General features: G+C 32.7%; 1 long non-coding RNA gene across 2 annotated transcripts; it reads right to left on the bottom strand.

The window, feature by feature from the left end:
* Positions 1–3982: 3982 nt before the first annotated feature.
* Positions 3983–6268, bottom strand: LOC110878711. Of its 2 annotated transcripts, none has more exons than XR_002558163.2 (4): positions 5836–6268; positions 5677–5713; positions 5071–5576; positions 3983–4323 (listed from the first exon to the last, which is right to left on the bottom strand). It is a non-coding gene; the product is annotated as an uncharacterized LOC110878711 (long non-coding RNA). The 2 variants fall into 2 exon arrangements; XR_004867273.1 differs by having other exon boundaries at positions 5094–5576; positions 5836–6263.
* Positions 6269–7367: the final 1099 nt, after the last annotated feature.

Raw genomic sequence — 7367 nt, 5'->3', positions numbered from 1 at the left:
TTCCTTTGTTCGGTTTCACCGATATTTTGGGTATTCTTTGTATATTTATTCCTTAGAATTTCGGTAATATTTTGGATTGTAATTTTTAGTATTTTGATGAGTTATATTATTTCAAGTCCTAAAATAATATAACTAATACACATATTATACAAATAATCACATGCATGGTGACATTTAAATATATATTTCCCAAATACGTATATAGTCACGTTTATTTATAAAAACCAACCTCCAATATTTATATTTTTGTAACAATATTTATGGCAAACTTTTTATGAGACTCCATGGTTTGAAAATATACTTGTAAATATTTGTTTAGAAATATTTTTCTAAGTGTTTAATTTTTAGAAAAAAATTACCATAGTTTCCCCTAAAGATGGAGGTTTCCCATGTTTCTAAAACATGTGTTTTTTTCTTTTCAACATCAAAACAATTTTCCAACAACAATCATCAACAACATACACTAATTTTTCCATATGAATATCATGGTGAACTTGACTCTTGTTGAAAATGTGTAGTCTTCTAGATCTACACTTTACATAAGATGATCTTTCAAAAAATAAGTGTTCTTGAGTATTTTAACAGACTTTTATGAATCTTTATTTTACTAACTAACTCTTTCATGAGTTTAATGGTCTTTAAAGTTTGAAAATCATGTTCTAAAACCACTTTTATGTTTATTAGAAAGATCATAATTCTTAACATCATGTTTAACCATGGATCTTTCAAGATCCATGCTTAATATCTTTTGATCTTTCAAAAACAAGCTTTATGTTAAATTTTTAATAAACCTTCCATGAATTTTAGTTTCAAAAATTTGTTCTACTCACACTTTATTACTTCAAGATTACAAGTTTATGCATAAAAATTCATATTTCAAGTTCACATTATGCTTCATATGTTCATCTTCAAGTTTAACCATGGATCCTTCAAGATCCATGCTTAAACTTGGTAGATCCAAGCTTTAACATACTTGATCTAATCATAAACACAAGATATAACACCAACAACATCATTACATACACCAAAAATCCATGTAATCACTTATTTTCTTCATGAATATGTTAGATCTTTTCATTTTTAACATTAGAAGTTAAGTTGTTTAGACGGTGAAACTTGTACATAACATAAACATGACTTAAATTAGTGATCAAGGAGCTTACTACTAGCTCTAATGGCTAGGGAAGTGGCACAAGCATGAAGATGATGAACTAGAAAGAAATCAAGTGGTTAAAAGCTCCAAAGTGAGGTCCTTCCACTTCTAGCACCATACACCTTCTTAGATGGCCTCCATACAGCTCTAGATCACCTTGGATTGTGAGGTTGAAGCTTGAAAATGGTGGGTTGTGTGTGGAAGTAATGAGCCGTGAGCAAGAGGGAGCCAAAGGAAGAAGATGAAGTTTTTAAGGAATGATGAACAATGTGAATTTACTTAGGGTCTTGAAGAAAAAAAAGTTCCAACATAATCTTCCTATGGGATCTCATGCACTAAATTGGGAGGACAAGGTTAAATAAAATATTCAAAAGGTGTGTGGGGCCCATAGGGCCAGATTTGGTGGGGGGGGGGGTAAAATGTAAATTTTTGGAAGTTAGGGGTTTAAAGTGCAAACTAGAAGGTTTAAGCATGTTTAAGTGTGTTTAGGTGTTTTTATGATTTTTAAGGTGTTCTACCACCAATACTAGCTTAATATCATAAAAACATTACTTTTAGACAAATTTTGATGTCCCGGTTATTGTCCGGTTGTTCGGTTCGTTACGGTTCGTTAAAGTGTTGAATTACACAGTTTCACGAGGTATGAAACACCTTTTATGGCAGTTTCAATTCCCGACACTTTGTAAGTTATTTTGGACAATAAAACATAAATTTTGCATGATATTATTGTGTTAAATAGCTGAATTGTGCTGATTTACGCTGAATTCTGCGGAATTCTGCAGTTTATGTAAGTTTTAGGCACTTTCCGACACTTAAACTATCAATAGAAAGACAGTTTTGTGGTCCCTACTTTCCTACACACTATACTAGTGTAATACTTGGTTTCTCGCCCATTCTGTACCTCAATATCATATCTGTCTATGTTCTGAATTCTGTCAGCATTTTTCTGATTTGTCTGTTAACTGTGCTAACTGTATTTCGTGCATCATTTCAATCAATGAAGTTTGCATGCAATAATGTTATGTCTTTCGCAGTATATGATGCACATGTATGTATGGTAACAATAATAAGAAAGCAATTCAAGTCATAAATTATAAATTAGCATAGTCATTAATCATTGATTATTGTCTAATTAATTGTACGGATGCATGCAAATTTGACAGTTGTCACAAATATATCCTTCATACCGACGACACTTGTCCTCATATCCTTCTCGCGTACGCTTCACACTGAAACGTTGTCTTGTACATGATCCAAGCACTAAATATGAAATACATTAACTGAAGATATAAAAGCTAGAAATATATGAAAATATGAAAGGTTCGGTTCAGTTAATTTTGGTTAAATGAGGGTACAAAAAATCGATAATCGTTTTTGGTTAATTCGGGTTTCAGTTAATCAGTTTTCAATTAATTCAGTTTTTTATTGATTTCGGTTGGGTTTCAGTTAACGATTCTGTTATTACTCACCCTTAGACATTGTTTTTAATTAAAATACTATAATAATACTATACTCAAATTAAAGAGAATAAAATACTCGTTTAAATGTGTAATCTAAAAAAATATTAAGGTATCAAAAAGTTATGGCCATTTAAAAATCGTGGGGAGGGGGGGTCAATTTTTTTTTTTATAAGGGGATAAAGTGTAACTACTAACTAATTATCTATAATTTTGTTAAATATGAGTGATTGAAATGTAATCTAGATGAGTGGATTAAATTGACGGTATTTAATCACTTGACATTTTGTAACTATTAAACATTTTGGGATAATGATTACGTACGTTGAGCTTTAATCACTTGTACACTAAGACATCATCTACTTGTACCTTTTATTCCACACGTCAATACTGACCAAGACAAGTATCGAAACATAACAAAAATGAGTAGGTCGTCATGATACTTTTGGATTTTTTTAACACTAGAGTTTACAAGATACGACAAAAATACGTAAAAGATTTATAAGTTTGTTGTGGACGGTAAAAAGTGTAACTAATTACTCATAATTATGTTCAAACTCAGGGATTTAATTGTAATAAGATGGGGGGCTAAAAATATAACTATTGTTTAAATGGCTAATTTATCCTCATTTTAGGGGTGTATTTATAAATTAAAAGAGAAAAAGTTCTTATTTTTTAGGTGTCATAAAATGCTCCTCTCTCATGCATATAATATAGTATAAATTGTTATCATAAGATTATTTATTTTTATCAACTTATTGAATTTAAAATGGAAAAGAAAAGCCAAACATTGAACAGATTTTGGTTTGCCATATGTCCAATTTAAAACTTTAATTCATCACATATCTTTTCTCACGTAGTATTAAAAAGAAAAAAATATTCACAGTTTTATTCAAATATAATAGTTGGATGGACTTCTATATGCAAAAAAATGTTAAGAGACTTTTATGAAACATAAAAGAAAGTATGTTAGTTTTTATGTGGAAAAAAGGACTTTTATGAGAAAAAAAGTATAACAGTTTTTATGATATTTGCATTTTATTTATTATCTTAGGTTTATTTCTTAATAACCTGGTCACATCGCTGGAAAGTTAATAATTTTTAGTGCATATATTTTTCTTTCTTATGTAAGATATTTATTCTTTCTACATTAGTTAGATTTTCACTGACATTGGTTCTTGATTGTCTATTGGCATAAGAAGAGAAGAGTTCTATTCCCACAGCTCAAAGCAGATGGATGAAAAACAGTATTCTGATGAATGAGATTGCACAAAAGATATGAAACTATAATATCTTATGTGTATTGAATTATATACAAAGACTACAATGAAAAAAATAATAATAATAATAACATAACACGCCGATAACATCATTCAAACCAAATATGATCAATCATATAATAGACTCGGCGAGCAAAATTCATGGAAAAGATATATGCATTTAGTTTACAAGATTATATGAAAAATCGGAATTATAATAAGACGTACCAAACAAATCGGACAAGTGAGATTGTATTCCAAATTTGCATAACCTGGAAGCACTAATCTCAATACACGTTCTGGATCTGCAATGGTGAGATCACAAGATATGGTTTGATTCATTGAAGCTCAAATATAAAGCCACCAGTTCAATTAACCATTGTGACTGTGAAATCTCCAAGTGTTCTGGCTGTAGCATAGACTTGAAGTTAATACCACTTACAGATTTGTGCACCTGTAAAATCAATGAAAGAAAATAACAAAAATCCAGAAATTAGGGGTCTTCATAAACTGCCGAAACCGACCAAACCGCGCATACTAAAAAAAGGTCGGTTGGTTTGGCAGGGTTATGGCCTGGTACGTAGTTAAGTTTTAACGGTTTGACGGTTTAGAACTTGGGGCTGAAGGTTCGAAATCTATTATTTGGCTTTTTAGAAATATAGGATTATGTACATATATTATATTCGTGAAAGATCATTACCATAAGGTAGACCTGGCAAACGGGTCGGGTCGGGTCATGGATCAAAACGGGTTTGGGTCAAAACAGGTCAATTATGAAAAAGGGTTGTTTTGGTTCGGGTCGAAACGGGTCCGGGTCGGAACGGGTACGGATGCATACTATGTACTCTAGGTAGAGCCTATCATTTTATCATATAACCAGGTCCTTATCATTATTTATTACAAATATAAAACAATTCCTTTTGACCATTTATGTAAAAATACTGTAAGCTATAGTGGATACTTATAACGAACATCTACAATTAGCACTATATGAACTCTAAAATTAGTGTGCAAGAAAATAAATTTCTTAATGCATAGAACTCAGCAATTTGGTACTGTAAACTGAAGTCAATGACTATCATGAGCAATTCTATCTTTCTAGCCACCTACGATTCTACAAACATTTAAAAGAAAACGGTAAAATAAAGTAGGCTCGTAAAAGTAAAGAAAAATAAGTGAGAGTAAAATGAAAGCACAGTACCATTAATTGAAAGAACAATTGACCTCTTAACATCTGAAGCTTTGCATCACAGGCACAATTCACTAAGAAGTTCACAGCTTTCTCTGCCAAGTATTAACATAACCAGCAAAGATGATAACATCTTGGACAAAACAAAATGTCAAGTTGGTTAAACAACCGAAGGCGTATATATAGCACGCGAATCCCCAGAAAGTAACAATAAGCGATAAAGTCTTGAAACCTCTCATAGGATCATTCAAAAGTATAACAGCTGCAATGCTTGTGAGTGGTACCCTTATCGAGTTAAGCACACCTGCTAACACAGTGGACGATAAATATAACACCGCGGTTGAACCCAAAACTCCCTATTGAAACGTAATAACGCCCCTTATCGAGTTAAGCACACCTGCTTGTGACATGGTTTACACCCCAACCCCCTTTTTCCTTAGGTCCACTGCTGGCGAATAAAGACAACGCCGTCGAGGTTCAACCATTGTTTTATTCAAGGAATCATTACATAATTTAACCTGGGATTAAAAACATTACTAATTAAAGAGTGTTATGACCAATTCAATGGTCCTATTATGTACGTATGTGACTACAGATGGCAAACTGGGAATCACTTACTTGATGATTGTTGTTGATGTTATGTTCTTGCCATCGTCTGATGCATTGAAACCAGAAAAAACCCAAAATCAAACACCAAAACCAAGAATCAAACAAATGCAAATAAAATTCCCAACTATAAATCACAGATTAGAGAGGTGGCTGGCGAAGGAGGCGTACCAGAAAGAGGGAAGAAGCCAAGGAGAAACAGGGGTGATCGGAACCCTACCGGGATTCACTATTGTCATCAAGAAAGTCCCCAAATTTTAGTTGGTTGATGAAAGCTATTACCTCGAAAGTTAATTTCTACAAGTTGCCGGTGCAGCGGCGACCGGCGGAGCGGGGTGCAGGCGTGCAACGGCCGGTGTTTTGTCTGGCATCTGAGCGTCTCTCTCTCTCCCTCCGTGAACGGCAGTGATAATAGCTCATACATAGGCGTAAATCTATAACGGAAAACAGGTCTCTTGATTTCTCTAGCCGTTGAAGAAGTTTGGAATTCCTAATTGAATGTTTTGATTTTGAGGATGTCGATCGGTCAGTCGATTAGGTTTCTTCTCGAGGGCAGAGGAGGAACTGATTTTAATTATGTGAGTACGGGTGTGGATGAAATTTACTATTATGCCCCTATAGTGTCTTAAAATGTTGATTTCTTTACAATTTTACCCTTATAAAACAAGCTTTCATTAGTTGTACGTATTTCTTTAAGAGTTGGACACAATGTAAAATTACATTTTCGTACATCACTTCTCCTTTTTATAGTATTATAGATTATAGATTATAGATAGATTAGAAACATACGTATTACACATATTAAAAAATATTTATTTATATTAAATAAGACTATCATATATTTCCCAAAAACGTGTAATCATATTATGTACTAAATGAAAAAAAAATATTTTTTAATAAGAGATAAAGGTTGGAAATTAAAATCTAGACTTCATTGGAAGTTGATGTGTGACATCCAACATTTAACAGAAGATAGAGCTGGAAAAACCAACTTTTAGGTGGCCTACAATAAGCCGGTCTCGTTTGGGTTTGGTCTCGTTGTTTTTCTGATATAGTTTACATTAAAAAAAGGTGGCCTACAAAGCTGAAACGTGTCTCCCAATGTTTTTATTTATTCGATATAGAAGATAGGAGATTTCCTAACTACCAATGACCGGTTTCAGTTGTGTTGACCCATGTGACCTTGCTTAACTTCTTGAAATCAGGACTATATTCTCACTTTTAATATGTCCATCTCACTTTGAAGAAATCAAGAACCCCAAGAACATCATCTTCTCCTGTGTGGCTTTAGTGTTGAAAGTCATCAAATATCTATTTCATGATTTGTTTAAGACATTCATAGATCGTACGTGATATCCACTATGATATTCTCTACAATTGTATCTAGAAGAGGTCATCATGTGATCCTTGTGGTTTGAACATGTTGTAAATGAGATTTTCGTAACCTATATAAAAGGAATCACCACTACCACTATGAACTAATTATACGGATGATCCTTGTGGTATGTCTATATTATGGTTTGATACATATTTTTCAAAATTTACCCATTTGGATCAATGCGTTTGAAAAAAAAGTAACTTATTTGGTCCCCCAGCACAAATGTGCTTATCTTTTTTCTGTTAAGTGATGTGAAATGGTCAAAATACCCATAACTCTTTTTTTATAATTAATAATGTTTATATGTGTGTGTGTGATTAGGATA

Source organism: Helianthus annuus, chromosome 9, assembly GCF_002127325.2.
Source record: "Helianthus annuus cultivar XRQ/B chromosome 9, HanXRQr2.0-SUNRISE, whole genome shotgun sequence".
NCBI lineage: Eukaryota > Viridiplantae > Streptophyta > Magnoliopsida > Asterales > Asteraceae > Helianthus > Helianthus annuus.
Note: the sequence above shows the minus strand (reverse complement) of the source record. Positions and strands in the feature narration are given on the sequence as shown.